The sequence below is a fragment of the Equus przewalskii genome, chromosome 1 (genome assembly GCF_037783145.1).
Source record: "Equus przewalskii isolate Varuska chromosome 1, EquPr2, whole genome shotgun sequence".
Classification (NCBI taxonomy): domain Eukaryota; kingdom Metazoa; phylum Chordata; class Mammalia; order Perissodactyla; family Equidae; genus Equus; species Equus przewalskii.
This window is the reverse complement of record NC_091831.1, coordinates 38,327,353-38,342,995: the sequence shown is the minus strand read 5'-3', so window position 1 is coordinate 38,342,995 and position 15,643 is coordinate 38,327,353. Positions and strand designations below refer to the sequence as shown.

The window sequence follows — 15,643 nt, the reverse complement described above, 5'->3', positions numbered from 1 at the left end:
ATTCCCTGATATTTAAGATGGTCTTCTCCTTCATTACATGCAATTATTTCTCTCTGAATTTTGCACCTTTTGATATTGAAAGCATCTTTATTAAACAGGCAGATTTGAAAAATTTTAAACAGACATTGAAAATAATTTTTTAAAATTCCTTTTTAATTTCATGAAGTGCTCTTTCACCTTTTAGCCAGTAGTTGTCATCACCTAGACTATTTTGGAGTACACAACAAAAAGTAGGCAGATGTCAGAAAATAAAATGGTAACCCAAGTTTGAAGGTTAATGTCTAGAATGCATTTTGAAAACAAGCAAGACACCCAATACTCAAACTTGAATTCTACTGAGCTACTTTTATAACTTACAGAGCACCTTCATTTCCTCTTAACTCAGCCTTAAAGCCTACTCCCCTCCCACCTGCTTATACAGAGTTGACTACCACTGAGATTCCTGCTGAGATGTTTCTGTTTTGGGATCTGACTTGCTGCTGAGCTTGTCAATAGCTCATCTCTTACTGGGTCTTGTGTCTTCCATATCAGCCCTACCCCTGATAATTCATCAGCTTATCTGCCCTCTGATCCTCTGAAAGGATCAAGGAAGGGGGAGAGGAAGAAAGGAAAGCCCCAGCTGATGTCTGTGCTCATCAATCCTGGCAAGCCCTTCTCCCTAAACATAAAATCACTTACCACTAGTGTTTCCTAAAATGAATCTCAAGGTTAATAGTTTTATTTATTTATTTTGTAAGTTTTCCAATCAAATAAATTTTGGGAACTGCTGACTTAAAATTAAATGAGTTTCTTTATTGAAGACCTTCTCTAAGCTTTTAATATGTTAAATTGCACTGTGAATCTCTTAGAGGGCGATGTAGAATACAGTGTTTCCCAAACTTGTTTTACCGCAAAGCATTTTTTTTTTCTGGGAGCATAGTTTTGAGACTGTTTTATGGAATATAACTTGTTAAAACTCATTTTGATTTTTCTCTTTTCTTTAGCTCAGTGTTTTCCAAACTTCAGTCATTCAATTATCACCATCATAATTTTTGCCAACAATTTTCTTTATATCAACTCACTTTTTTACTTAAATAAATTTATTTGAAAAGGAAATGACTGTAAATATAAAATAAGAATTACTTGCCATAAATGGAAAATAACAATGAAAATAAGTAGAATGAAGTAATATTGTTAATAAAATAAATTGAAAAATAAATAGTAGAATACAGGCAATAATATATTAAATTGATTTATAAAAATACATGATTGACAATAAGTCCTTCTTGAGAATGGAACCAATAATAATCAGATAATAATAGAAGCAATCTGGTCACTATTGCTTATTTGGCATGACTATGAGGATTCATCATTGAGAGCAGTCTGCTTTTTGTTTGATGCAGAATTTTGATTCCTCTGTGCAGACACAGGCCAAAAATTATTTAAGCACTTTCTGAGATAGAATTGGATACTAAGAACTGATTTCTTTTTAAAAACTTTTTCTTTTTGCCTGGCACTGGATTTCTTACCTTATTATTTTTTCCCTGTTTAATAAAAATTTCAAACACAGATGTAGAAAGAATATCACAATAAATATGCAAATATCCATCTCCTGGAGTCAACAAATTTTAACATTTTTTCCATATTTACTTCATTTCTTGGCTGAATTATTTTTATGTAAACTTTTATTGACATGACATTCATTAGTGCTGACCTATTTTAAAGTAAATTAATGATATGTCATCCCTAAATTTTTCAGCATGCCTCTCCAAAAATAATATTTTTCTACATAGCCACAATACCCTTATCTATCATACCTAACAAACAATTGCGATTTCTCAACATCATCTAATATTTAGCTCATATGAAAGACTTCTGTTCAAGAAAACTTTTGTTTCAAGAAGCCATTGAATGATCTCTAGATGATCTTCTTTGGAGAATGTCAAGTTATTTGGTACTATCCAGAAAGCCATGGAAAATATACTCCTTATCCATTCTCCACTGCATTTAATTTGGGGAAATACTGATGAAGTCTTTTTATAAATATTTCCAGTTTCACTTCATAACATTCAGAATATTTTCAATGGATTTTTCAGATGACTTGATAAATAAAGCATTTTACTTATACGAAGGTTTTCAATATTTGTTGGTTGATGAAACGGAGGAACAAGATTAGAGAATAGGGCCCTGGTAGTGCTGTGTCTGGTGGATAAAAATACTAAGTTACTATATGTTGGGTATTTACCATGTGTCAGGAATGAAGCTAAGCACTTTCCATCTGTTATCTTATTTCATCCTCAAACCATCCAAAGAAGTAAGTGCTATACGGTCATGCACTACATAACAACATTTCGGTCAGTGACAGACCATGTATATGACAGTGGTCTTGTAAGATTAGTACCATATAGTCTAGATGTGTAGTAAGCTACACCATTTAGGTTTATGTAACTACTGTAGGGAAGGAAGACATTTTCCTCTACCCTTCTAGGTTCTTCCGGCTAGTCTAAGAATTAAATTGAGGTGAGACAGATTAACAGAAGAAAAACAAAAGTTTAATAACACATATACATGGGAGAAACCCAGCAAAACTGAGTAACTTGCCAAAATGGCCAAAACTCTCTCCTTAAATACCATCTTCAGCTACGGACAAAAGAAGATGTTGAGGATGGGGGGAGTCAGGGACTTCAAAGGGAAGGAAGGCAATTCACGGGTAGGTGAAAAGGAGGTCATGCTTCCTTAATACAGCTGTGGCAAAACAAAATTCTCTGTGGTGGCGGCCAAAGGGCCTTTTATGCATACTGTAGCCTGGAACTTATACAGTGAGAGGTGGTCAGTTTTACCAAGGAAGAGATCCATCTTCTCTTTGCTCCACAGCGAAGAACATAAAGACTTGGGACAACGGGAACGCCTGCATGGATTTGGGGACATCTAGCAAATGAAGAAATGCCAGCTTCCTTGTTGGAAGCAGCTGCAGGAAGCAAGGAGGGAAGGAAGGAAGGAAGAAGATCCAAGGGAGAGGGGAGATAGATGTTCATACCAGGAGATGAAGGCATGCTGCAGGGAATAGTCAAGAATATTTGCACTGCTTTTCAACCCATGACCAATGTCATGGTGCTTCCAATGATGGTGGAAGTCTTGCACTTCCTCGGCCAGAGCATAACACATAAAAAGCTAATTTATTTTGGTCAAAATTCAAAACACTTGAGCCAACCTTGATGGCCTAGTGGTTAAAACTTGGTGCTCACCTTTTGGTGGCCCGGGTTTGCTTCCCAGTTGTGAAACCACACCACCCGTCCATCAGCTTCCATGCTGTGATGGCAGCTCACATAGAGGAACTAGAAAGACTTACAACTAGGATACACAGCCATGAACTGGGGCTTTATGGAGGAGAAAGAAAAAGAGGAAGATTGGCAACAGATGTTGGCTCAGGTAGAATCATTCCCTGAAACAACAATAAACCTCAAAACACTTAAAAGTGTTGCGTTCTGTTGTACCCTTATAGAATGGAATATTGCTTTTGCTTATTTTTAAGTTTTTGTTCTTGCTTATTTTAAAAATGGCTACAAATTTTTAAACACAGTCAGTGAATTATCTAATTTTATTTGATCTTCACAATGGTTACATTCGACAGATAGCATCACCTCATTTTATAGATGAGGAAACAACCTTGCAAGGTCACAGTTAGAAAGTAATGAGAATTAGATTCAATGACTCAAAAGTCTGTATTCATGACCATGATGTTACACGGCCTTCCTTTGGGATATCTGGGAAAAACCTCTTTGTGGTTTTCATTTGAGGTGGCTCTGAAGCCAAGGAAGGCTGTTAAATTACCCACAATTGTTGTCTGTTGATTAAGTAGCCGGTAGGAGGAGGAAAATCAGTGACTGCCTCTGAAAGGGCATGCGAAAGTAGAAGGAGGGTTGCTGTGACTAGGGAAGCCTACAAATGAGATGTGAGTCTGGGACGGAAATAACACTTCTGTTCATGGAGTTCAGTAGGAGAAAGACTCAAGAAAAGGCAGCCTGACCAGCACGAGCAGATGTTTAGTTGGGAGGAGGTGTCTGGAAGACCAACATTTTAATTTTAACCTAGAAGGAAAATGAGACAAGTCATGGAAGGCTCTGCTTCGTGCTCTCTCCATTTTCTTTCTTTCTTTTTAAAAAAAATTTCAGCTTTATTGAGGTATAATTGACATAGAAAATTGTAAGATATTTAAAGTGTACGCTGTTGTGATTTGCTATACGTAGATATTGTGAAAGGCTTCTCTCATCTAGTTAACTAACACATCCAGCATCCATATTTATTTTTTTCTTTTTGATGAGAACGTTGAAGTTCTCCTCTCTTAGCAAATTTCAATTATACAATACAGTGTTTTCAACTACAGTCACCATGTTTTACACTAGAGCCTCAGACCTTATTCATTTTAATAGTTGAAATTTTGTACCCTTTTACCAACCTCTCCCTATTTCTCCCACCCCCCAGCCCTTGGAAAACAATTTTCTACAAGTTTGACTTTTTTTTTTAGATTCCACATACAAGTGATACCATGCAGTATTTGTCTTTCTCTGTCTGGTTTATTTCTAGCTTTATGCCCTTAAGGTCCATCCATGTTGTTGCCAATGGCAGGATTCCTTCTTTCTCATGGCTGAATAATATTCCTCCTCTCTCCATTTCAGTGGTGGCAGGAAATAAGCCTGAGGAGGAGTTTAGAACCAACTTTTGGGAGGACTTTTGATGCCCTACTAAGCATTAGAGAGAGTTATAAGTTAGAGTAGGCACAAAAACTTTTAAGGGGAATAAGAGAAACACATTTGTTTTGAATATTCCATGAAAGTTCTAATAACCTAAGTTGAAGTTGTTTAATAAATATATTTTCACTGTAATACAAAGCAGTGACATAGACTAAAGATAATTTTTTCTTTAAGTCTAAAGCTCAGGGTTTAGACAGAATTCCAACTAAATCTCAGTCCCCCTTTTTATGTCTTTGGGCAATTTCTTAATGGAAGACTTGGTTTCATAACTTTAAATGTGGTAATAGTAGTACTTAATTCTTGGAGTTTTTGTGAGAGTTAAAGAAGATCCCACGTGAAGCACTTAAGAATTTGCAAATGTTGGCTCTAAGAAAGTTTTGTGTCTTCTACCCTGTAGTCATAAGCAATCCCTCTCTTCACCACCAGATGTCAGCATATCTAAATTTCTAGGGCTGTTCCTCTGGGATTAATTCAATTCAACAAATACTTATTGAGCACTTACTATAAAGATACTCTCTTAGACAATGTTGGAGCTACAAACTGAGTAAGATGGTCCCTGATTTTAAAGAGTATAACAGAGATTGCAAGATCTGGCCAAATTGGATAGGGGGAATTGTTCTATTTGGCTGGCATGCTTTTGATTTTTATTTTAAATTGATTTAAATCTCTTTAGGGGCCAGCCCAGTGGCGTAGTGGTTAAGTTTGTGTGCTCCACTTTGGTGATCCAGGGTTCACCGTTTCAGATCCTGGGCGTGGACCTACACATTGCTCATCAAGCCATGCTGTGGCAGCATCCCACCTAGAAGAACTAGAAGGACTTACAGCTAGGATATGCAACTATGTATATGCTTTGGGGAGAAAAATAAATAAATAAATGCCTTTAGTGTGGTATACATTCAGTACTTCACACTACCACTCCCTTTTCTTGTATTATACTCAGCCCAATTATATTTGAGACGGAGACCCCTTGTCTACTAATGGGTTAAGTGAAGAATACTGCAGACTAGGAGAAACAAAATCTTAAGAGCTGAATCTGCACAAAGTGCACTGACAGGAGAAAGGTAAACCAGGGTGAAACTAATTTGGCCTATTTAATAGCCTTGCTGAGGCCTACACAGATCTATCTCTGCTATAAAATTGTTTCCTGTTCTATTCACTCAAATGCCAAAAAAGTTACAAAATAAAGAAAAAACTCAAACTGCTGATTGGTTTCTAAAACCCTCCAAATGAAAAGGCTGAATTGTGAAGTGCATTTACAGTTAAAAAACAGAGCCTCGTATGAGAGATGTGCAAAAGTAGGAATTGTTATAAGGGTCTGGACCATGATGTTGCAAGCCTCATGCTCTAGCTCTGATTTCGACAGCTGCAGGGGAGAGATTTTACCTTAAGGGTGAGAAAATCTCAGCAGTGGAAGGGAAACAGATTTTATAAATGGGGAAACTGAGTGAATAAATAACGGATTGACTTGTTCCGGGTCCTACAGATTGTGGAAAATGGCCATACAGAAACAAAACCCCTGGTTGCCCAACTTTTTGTTTCTCTTTTCACACTATATGATGGAAACAAATAATATTTTAGGGTTGAATAATTCAGATTCTTGGTCTCTATGACCTATAGTTACCAATAATTCTCACTTCATTTCCTTCTGAGACATGTTTTTGGATCTTGAAATTCTGCAGAAGTGTGTGTACTGAAGATTTAACTTCCACTAGCACTGAGGTTGTATATCCACAGGAAAAGTGAAATAAAACTTCACCTTGCTGCTTGAGCAATTCAGAGAAAAATAAAAATATTCTGCTACTGAAGGGAAGAAAAGTGTGTACAAAATTGATTTTCGACATTGATTCACCCTATTGGGTCTTTGCCCAGTTCCTCTCTTTTCTTTATATAAGTGGAGCCAAGAGTCATGAAGATAAATCAGGATCAAGTTCAAATGATATGACTCAATTCAGAGATTTCATCTCTTGAGAGAAAGCTGGAGAATAAACAAGTCCATTCTCTAAGCTGCTCTTGGAGTAGGCTCCAATTCAATTTTGCAGTCTTCCAAAACCACCTACATCACAGCACAAAGTGTGGAAGCCTTGAGTTATCTTTAGAGCATTCACCACTCTTTAAAGTTTGTTCCTGGTTCGTTCAATCTTTAAACAAATAATTGCTGGTGTCAAGGGTGTGCTTTTGGGCGAAGATGAACAGGATGAGAACGTTATTCTTAAGGAGCTGATGAGATACTGAAAGATGGAGGATAAAATAAGCATAGGCATTTCTATCATACCAAGAAGACCATAAAAATGGAAGAAATCAGTCATAAATAATATTGAGGGAATCAGAGAAATCTTCAAAAAAGAGACTGCATTGGTGTTGGGTCTTGAAGGATAGATAAGATTTCTATAAGCCTCGACTCATACCAGTCTCACCACTTAGAATGGTCACCCTACGTTTTAGTTGATGACAAGTAGTGAATGAAAACTTATTTTATTAAGTACTACTTGAAAGCCTATCATGCTCAGTGGAAAACTCTATACATCCCTTACAGCTCATCTGAGCCTAATCTGAGCCTTATATGAGCATCTCAGCAAAGATTCTTTTCTTGTTTGCTTTTCTGGTCTTAATTCATGCTGATTATTTAGCATGAATCACATACCTACAGCTGTGTATATTTATGTATATGTTCCATTTATCTACTTGACTGATAAACTCCTTCACGGCAGGTATGGCTTTGTATGTATTTTAATTCAGCCCAGCGCTTAGTACAGAGCAGGACTTTAAAAAGAATTTATCGAATAAAATGAGCTAGGTAATTTTCAAAACTGCACTTTTTGTATGTGTGTAGAAATAGTCTATATCTATGTCAATCACCTCTGTCTTCTTCATGACAGAACTACCACCATGATCAAGCTACCACAAGTCACATTTTAGATGCTTGAAAAATAAAACGATCAGATGAAGATCTTGAAGTTCCCTATTCTCTGTAATGTCTCCTGGGCACAGCCTAGTCTATTCTAGTATCTAGTTTTTCTGGAAATGGTTTTGAACTTTATGTGAAACTATTTTGTAAAGACAATGAAGTGTAACCTTTGTAGAAAATTATATAAAGACAAAGATATATAACTTTGAACTCATGGGGTTTCAATTTTTTCTCACAGTGTATGTATGTTAGCTCATAATATTTTTTTTTTCTTTTGGTGAGGAAGATTCCCCCTGAGCTAACATCCCTTGCCAATTTTCTTCCTTTTTTTTTGCCTTGAGAGAGACTAGCCCTGAGCTAACATCAGTGCCAGTCTTTCCTCCACTTTGTATGTGGGACGTCTCCACAACATGGCCAATGAGTGGAGTAGGTCCGCACCCAGGATCTGAACCTGTGCATCTAGGCTACTGAAGCCCAGGTGGTGGAACTTTAACCAGCAGGCCATGGGGCTGGCCCCTTCATAACATTTTTTAAAATCAGAAAGCTTCAGAGATTGAAAAATGAAAGAGTTTGTACAGAAGACTGATCAGGGGCTGAAATAATAGAGCGCCTCATCATTTTCTACACTTACCTATCAGTTCAAGACTTTCTTTTTGTTATAAAAATTTACTGAGGTTAATAGGCTCGCATTAGCCTTGTTGCCCAATCTGCCAGAGGTTTAAAGTCAGAATCTGAAGGATGCATATGACATACATTATTGAGTCTGTCTGAATTGTCTCTACATACAGACTCACTATGAAAATAAGACAGCTTCAGAAGCTCAGCTTGATTGGTCCAGAATCCAATGGGATACCTTTAAGCATTCTGAATAATAAAAGCTAACAAAACTTAGAATGTATGTTGTTATTTTTCATGCTCAAGAACCTTAAGAGGTAGGTTCTTTTGTTATCACACAAATGAGAAAATTGAAGCCCAGAAAGTTTCTGTACGTTGCCCAAGGTCACTCAGTTGGTGAGCAGTAGAGTAATGATTTGAACCCAGGCAGTCTAACTCTGCCAGTCCTGGTGGTCTAGTGATTAAGATTCAGTGCCCTCCTCACCACAGCTTGGGTCATTTCCAGGTCATGGAACCACACTACCCATCTGTTGGTTGTCACACTGTGCTGGCTGTGTGTTACTGTCATACTGAAAGCTATGCCACTGGTATTTCAAATACCAGCAGGGTCACCTATGGTGGACAGGTTTCAGTGGAGCTTCTAGACTAAGATAGACTAGGAAGAAGGACCTGGCCACCCACTTCCAAAAACATTGGCCGTGAAACCCCTATGAATAGCAGTGGAGCATTGTCTGATATAGCCTTGCAAGTTGAGAGGATGGCGCAAGACTGAGGCAGAGTTCCTCTCTGCCTTACACGGGGTCACTAGGAGTTGGAACCAACTTCACAACACTAACAACAAAAGTCTAACTCTATGCCCACAATATTAATCACCAAGTTATTTTGCCTTTGTAGGAATTTCACCTCCCAATTTTATGTGACCTCTGAGAAAATAGACTGACCACAGAAATAGATGTCCATTCTAGGTTCTAGATTTTCCTAGAAGTTGGTTCTTGAACCTTAAGTGCTACATAAATATTCTCTGAATGAATGAATGGCCTGTCCCTAGGCAGAACCCTCCTTTATTAAACTCTTCATTGAAACTTTCAGTAATCCTCAGTTGGATTCAGGATTGAATAGTCAATGGAGATTAAGAGAATATTCTCCCTTCTACTCAAATGCTGTCTAGAAAAGAAAAGCATTTGAATCTGAGTATTAGCAGGGTATTTCCTATGCACTCTAGTACATTTAGACATTGCTATTAATGTTCCTCAATACACTGTCATTTTAAGAGCTACTAAGTCGTGATTATATAGCAAATTACTTGCTATCTTTCCCTTTTCCATCAACAATGCCAATGCATAATTAAACCATGTGCTCTGAGGAAAAGACACTTTTGATTACAGAGGTAAAAGCAAGATATTGTCTCAAGAAAAGAGCACAGAAACCAATTTAAATACCAAGTTAATGTCAGTATATTAATGCCAGTATATACTTTGGCAAAGGAATCTAACTTGAATAATTTGTTTTCATAGAGCTTTTTAATTTATTAATAGAGTGCTGTTGAAGTCTAAGATATGGTTCTCAGCCATAAGATCTTAACATATTATATAAGATAATTATAAAAATTAATAATCATTTGACTATTTAGATGTAGCAGTTAAAAGAGTGAGAAAAATCTCTTATAAGAGTTCAGAAAGATAATATATTAGATACCTTAATATGATTTTTACAATTTTCTTTTTTTTTTTGCTATAGATAAGACACAGACATTTTCAATGTGCATCAGGCATAGGATGAGTGATGCAAATTAATCTAAATCCCCTGGAAGTCATTTTGGCAGTAGTTTCTTTGGCATTGTCCCATTTCATAAATAAATGCATCCTATTATATTTATTTACATTTATCCACAGGCTAGTAGAGAAAACCTATTTAACAAATATCAGGCTAAACTCTGCCTGATAATTTGGCAGGGTACGTCTCCCAGGGCAAGGAAGCTTTGAGCTATAAACATGAGGCACAGAGAAACTAAACACACGCAAAACACCATCTACCACTCTGTTGGCTTGGCTGTATTCTACAGATCATGGGCTGGAGGGAGAATTTCAAGAATTTCCCCATTTTCCTTCCTCCACTGCTTCTTACACTGAGAACTTAGGGCAATATTACTTTTCTTTGTGAGCCAATTTACCCCTGGAAATGAAGTGATTGTTCACCAGGAAAAGAGCCAAGTATTCTCTAACCTCATCCCAAATGGCAGAGGAATGCCAGAGCGCTCTGGCAGCATCTTCCAGTCTTCTCTGGTCCAAGGCATGACAAGAGAAAATGAATCTTGAATGAAGGAAAAATACTTTTGAAGGAACCCTCACAGCTTGGGGCCCTCTTCTTTGACCTTAAAAATTCAATTTCTCCTTAGAGTGAATTTTAATGATATAGAAAATTAGAATTAAAGTGAGCACCCCTCGGGGGGTCATCCTACTGGACCCTGGGGTCTAGGAAAGGCAGTTCTCCCAGGGGCAGGCCTGAGCCTTCTGTTACAGTACTTGCAACACGTGTCGCAACATGTTGAACTTCCAACATTTGGAGCCTGTCCAGTATCCCTTCCACCGAGAAGGGTCTCGTCCTTCAATGGAATACATTTTCAGGGTCCCGGTTCTTGGCTTCATGTACTCATTTTAAGGAGTTTTGAATTTTACTTTTCAATGGACGTCTGCCGTTCGTAATTAAAAACATAAACAGGCGCCTGCGCGGGCGCTGCTCCCCGGCTCGGGCGCTCGCCGACCTGCGGGCGGGCGGCTGCCGGGCGTGGGGCCGGGCGCCTGCGGCGATGGAAATCTGTTTACCACAACTGACTCCAGAAGAGAGAACCTGACAGACCAGTAACATGGAAGAAATTGAGAAAGTTATCAAAAAGCTGCCATCTCCCAAAACACCAGGCTCACGTGGTGTTACAGGTTAAAAAAGATCCTTCATGAGGAAGAAAGATCTTAACCAACATGGATTCTGAAGCTCATGAAAAGAGGCCGCCACTCCTAACATCTTCGAAACAAGACATAGCACCTCATATTGCACACGTTGGTGGAATGAAGCATTGCTTGTGTGGCTGCTGTGCAGCCTTCAACAATATAGCCATCACCTTCCCCATTCAGAAGGTCCTCTTCCGGCGGCAGCTGTATGGGATCGGGACGCGGGACGCAGTCCTTCAGCCGAGGAGGGATGGATTTCGAAACTTATACCGCGGAATCCTTCCCCCCTCGATGCAGAAGGCGACCACGCTGGCACTGATGTTTGGGCTCTGTGAGGATTTATCTTGCCTTCTCCATAAGCATGTCAGTACCCCGGAGTTTGCAACCCGTAGCATGGCAGCGGTACTGGCAGGGACAACAGAAGCGATCTTCACTCCACTGGAAAGAGTTCAGACATTGCTTCAAGACCACAAGCATCATGACAAATTTAGAAAAACCTAGCACGCGTTCAAGGCGCTGAAATGCCATGGGATGAGAGAGTATTATCGAGGCTTGGTGCCCATTCTTTTCCGTAATGGTTTCAGCAATGTCCTTTTTTTTGACCTTCGAGGGCCCATCAAGGAGCATCTGCCGACGCCACAACTCACAGTGCTCATCTGGTCAACGATTTTATCTGTGGAGGCCTGTTGGGGGCTGTGCTGGGAATCTTGTTTTTTCCAGTTAATGTCGTAAAAACTCGCATTCAGTCTCAGATTGGTGGGGAGTTTCAGTCTTTCCCCAAGGTTTTCCAAAAAATCTGGCTAGAACGGGACAGGAAACTGACAGATCTTTTCAGAGGTGCCCATCTGAGTTACCATCAGTCCCTCATCTCTTGGGGCATAATCAATGCGACTTATGAGTTCTTGTTAAAGATTATATGAAAGAAGTCAGTTAAGTGCCATTTATCACTTGAATAGACCTCTAAGAAGAATGCGGTTTGGCCTCATTCCTAATTGGCCAGGACGAGTTGGTGTCGTCAGTCCAGGGCACAAGGAATTATGAGCACGCTGTTTCCCTTAAGCACCAACGAATCAGAATAAAAGGTTTCAGTAGGAGAAGTTGAGGGATTTGTTTTGTTTTATTGTTATCTGAGAACTTGAGACTCATTGCCTGGTTAATAGCTGTCCATCTGATGGCTTTTGACAAGGAAACTAATAGCCAAGATTTTATTTTCTTCTTCAAAAGTCTTTAAACCTTCTGTATTGAAACGTAAGTGGCCATGAGCAGCCAGAGGAAAGGCGTTTGGGGCCCGCTGAATTCTCAGGCTGACCCCCATTACTCCGTTTTCGTCCTCCTCCGCCCTCAGGTGAGCTGCAGAGTAGGCTTGATTCACCTGGAGTGTGTGTATGGTAGGACGGGGGGAACAGCGACAAGAAGCAGCTGGCAGGTGTAGGCGTTTCATGATAAATTGCTTGTGTTAGTTTTGAAACTAGGCACCTGTTGGGATAGTCTTTATCTAAACTTTGTTTTTTAGACATGGTCGATGCAAGCAGCGAATGAAAGCTCCCAGTTTGCCTTCTAGGTTTGAAAGTTTTTTGTGTAATTCTGAATGTGACCTTAAACCCTTCCAAAATATCCTTCTGTTAATTTCACTTATTTCATTGCCAAAAGATGGGGAGACTTAAATTTTGTTACAGGCATTTCACCCTGTTCAGTTTCATATTAATTGCATATAAATCAAACTCTGTTTAGCTTGGTTTCTTTGATTGTTGCCAACTTATCGAAGAGGTTTTTTTCTTTGAGTAGCAGTTTGTCATGTTCAAGTATCCTGTTCTCTTGAAATTCTCCTTTTAAAAGAAAGAAACCACTTTCATAAAATTTTATTTTGGAAGTCTGTTAACAGGAGCCCAGATTTTTCTGGTTTCTAAATTTTCCAGGGGAGGGGAAAACTCAGGGCACCTTTCACTCCGCAGTGTTAGCTGTCTTTTTTTATTTTACTCTCGGAAATAATTAAGCTTTCTAGGATTTTTATATTTTGGGAACCCAGTTTTTACCATTTTTGTCATTAAAACAGTGAGACAGTTTGAGAGGATAAGATCTAAGTAAAGACCTTTGAAGGGTTAATTTTAAATTCCAGAAGTTGGTAAGAGCTGGACAGATACTCATCCCTCACCTCACAGACCAATGCCTACTTATCAAAGGAATCAGGGTTCACAATGGTTTTTCCAGACAAATGAGGCAAAATGACTCAAACATCGATTGAGTAACTAATAAAACATACGAAGCATCCTAGAAAAGTGGTTCATCAGTCTTGTAAAAGTCCCCCTCTGTACAGATTGTGTAGTTAAGATTGCCAGCATGGGACGTGGCAGGACAGTTGGGCTTCTTATGAACCGGTTTTTCTTCATTCTGGACAATTGCATCTGAATATGTGCACATACTGACCAAAATAAAATCAGGCTCTCAGTTGGTAGTTTCCTCAATTTCTGAGCAGAGAGTCCAAAAAAGACGTTTAGCCTCTGAACACAGTGTGGCCTGTCACACGCTGAGCACTCTCCTTCCAGACAGGCGGCGGTGGGGCCTGCAGCTTCCCAGCACATGACGGACGGGCTTGTGCTGGAAGTGGCGCTTCACTTTAGAAACCGAGGTGCAGATGTAAGGATTTTAGAAAAGCCCTTGACACCTAATAGGTGTGAGGAGCATCCTTTGGCTGATTGAATAGAGTCAGGATTTGAAGGGGCTTGAGTTTCAGAAGTGGACAGTGAGGGCACCGTGGGGCCTGCGGCCTCGCTCTCGGGCATGTGTCCCTGAGTGCCGCATGTTCAGGTGCCCCGCGTGGGGCAGGGGCGCCACCTGGGACTGGCCGCCGAGGCCTTGGTTCTACAGGGCTTCCTTTTGTCTACACACTCCACGCAGCTGACAGAAATATGAGTTCCAAGGCACTTCTGGGAAATACGAATGAATTCAGAGGAGGATGCCTTGGTTTCTGCTGTCTCAAATATGTGGCATTTAAAAAACGATATTTTTACTGGTTTTAACTCATCATATTTTTGAATTTCTTTGTCACTTTTTACAGCTTTTGAAGACCAAACTGCAAATACATTACCAGGGATGGTTTTGTGTTGTCCTATATAGACTTCTTAAATTTAACAACATATTCAGAACTTGTGGGAGCCAACAGCTTTGTCTGGCGTTTAAAATAAGCCAAAATGTGTTGTTAATAAGAGATTCGAACTGTTGTTACCTTCAGTGTGACCTAGTGTGGTAATAGTCTTGAAAAGACAAACATCGAGTAACTTTATCTGAAAAGCTTTAAAAGTGGCCTTTCTGTTACATACGCGGCGCAGATGGCGCCTCGTCTTGCCTCGTGTGCTCCATGTCTGCTGCCACCAGAAGTGGCTCTGGGCTCTGCATTTGACACGCTCCGAGTGCCGTGAGCCCTCAGGACTGCACCACGGGGGAAAGCCAGCCCCTGTCTGGTGGCAGTTCTGTCCTTGTTTCATTTGTGCTTGGAGGCAGAGTTCATGTTTTGTCTCAGTAGTCAATGTTCACCTTACCATATGGTTGGTTCTAGAATCACCTGCTGTATGTTGTGAACTGTGCAATAAAGCAGAACTGGGGACATGTATCATCTTTGCAGATCTGAGACTCCCTAGCCCGATGACAGTGGTGATTCTCAGTTACAGGGCTGTGCAGCTGAGGAAGGGGTGACGGGGGGGTGGGGGGGGGGTGGGGTGGGAGGGGTCGACAGGAAGTAGGAAGTGGGGTCTACAGGGCGTCGCGCGGGCAGTCCTGCTGGCCCATGCCGGCTCGGTGTGGACGCCGTGCTGCAGTGAGGACACGGTCAGGGGGCGGTGGACAGGAGGCCCGTGTGAAGATGGGAAGCACTCAGACTTGACTTCCTTTAAATTAATCACCTTTGTTTCCTCACGTGCATGTAAATGCGTATCAAAGACTTCAACAGCCTTCTCCTGACATTTGAGGATTTTTTTAGTTTCATTATTAAAAGTGGTTAAGCACACAAAGCTGTTTTTGTTTGTATTTTGTTTGATATTTTGAGTTTGGTGACTATAAGTTTAAATGAAATCTGTTAAAATTTTCAGAGTTAACATGCTTCTTTTGGTAATTCTGTTTGGAATAAAGTTTTTTGTTAAGTCCAAAAAAAAAAAAAACATAAACAAAGCAAACATACTCTCTGACCCCCATGTCCATCGGTGTCCCCAAGAATAAAATAAGTTCCTTGGAGGCCTGACACAGACCAAATCTCTGTAGCTTCAGAAGTTGTGATTTGGTCATATTAGCAGACTTGGACATATTATCAAGACTGGAGTAATAGCACAAACTCCATGGTATTTTTCTTTATGTACACTTGTAATGAGATACTTGACAAGCAAACATCAGACCTACCTAAAGTTGAATGACCACCGAGACAGGGAGTATCCATTTCATTATGTAGATCATTTTTCGAA

The 15,643-nt window shown here is 39.7% G+C and overlaps 1 pseudogene; it reads left to right on the top strand.

Annotated features, from left to right (window-relative positions):
• The first annotated feature begins 10,974 nt into the window (after positions 1 to 10,974).
• LOC103558942 (mitochondrial nicotinamide adenine dinucleotide transporter SLC25A51-like) lies at positions 10,975 to 12,128 on the top strand (annotated as a pseudogene).
• Positions 12,129 to 15,643: the final 3,515 nt, after the last annotated feature.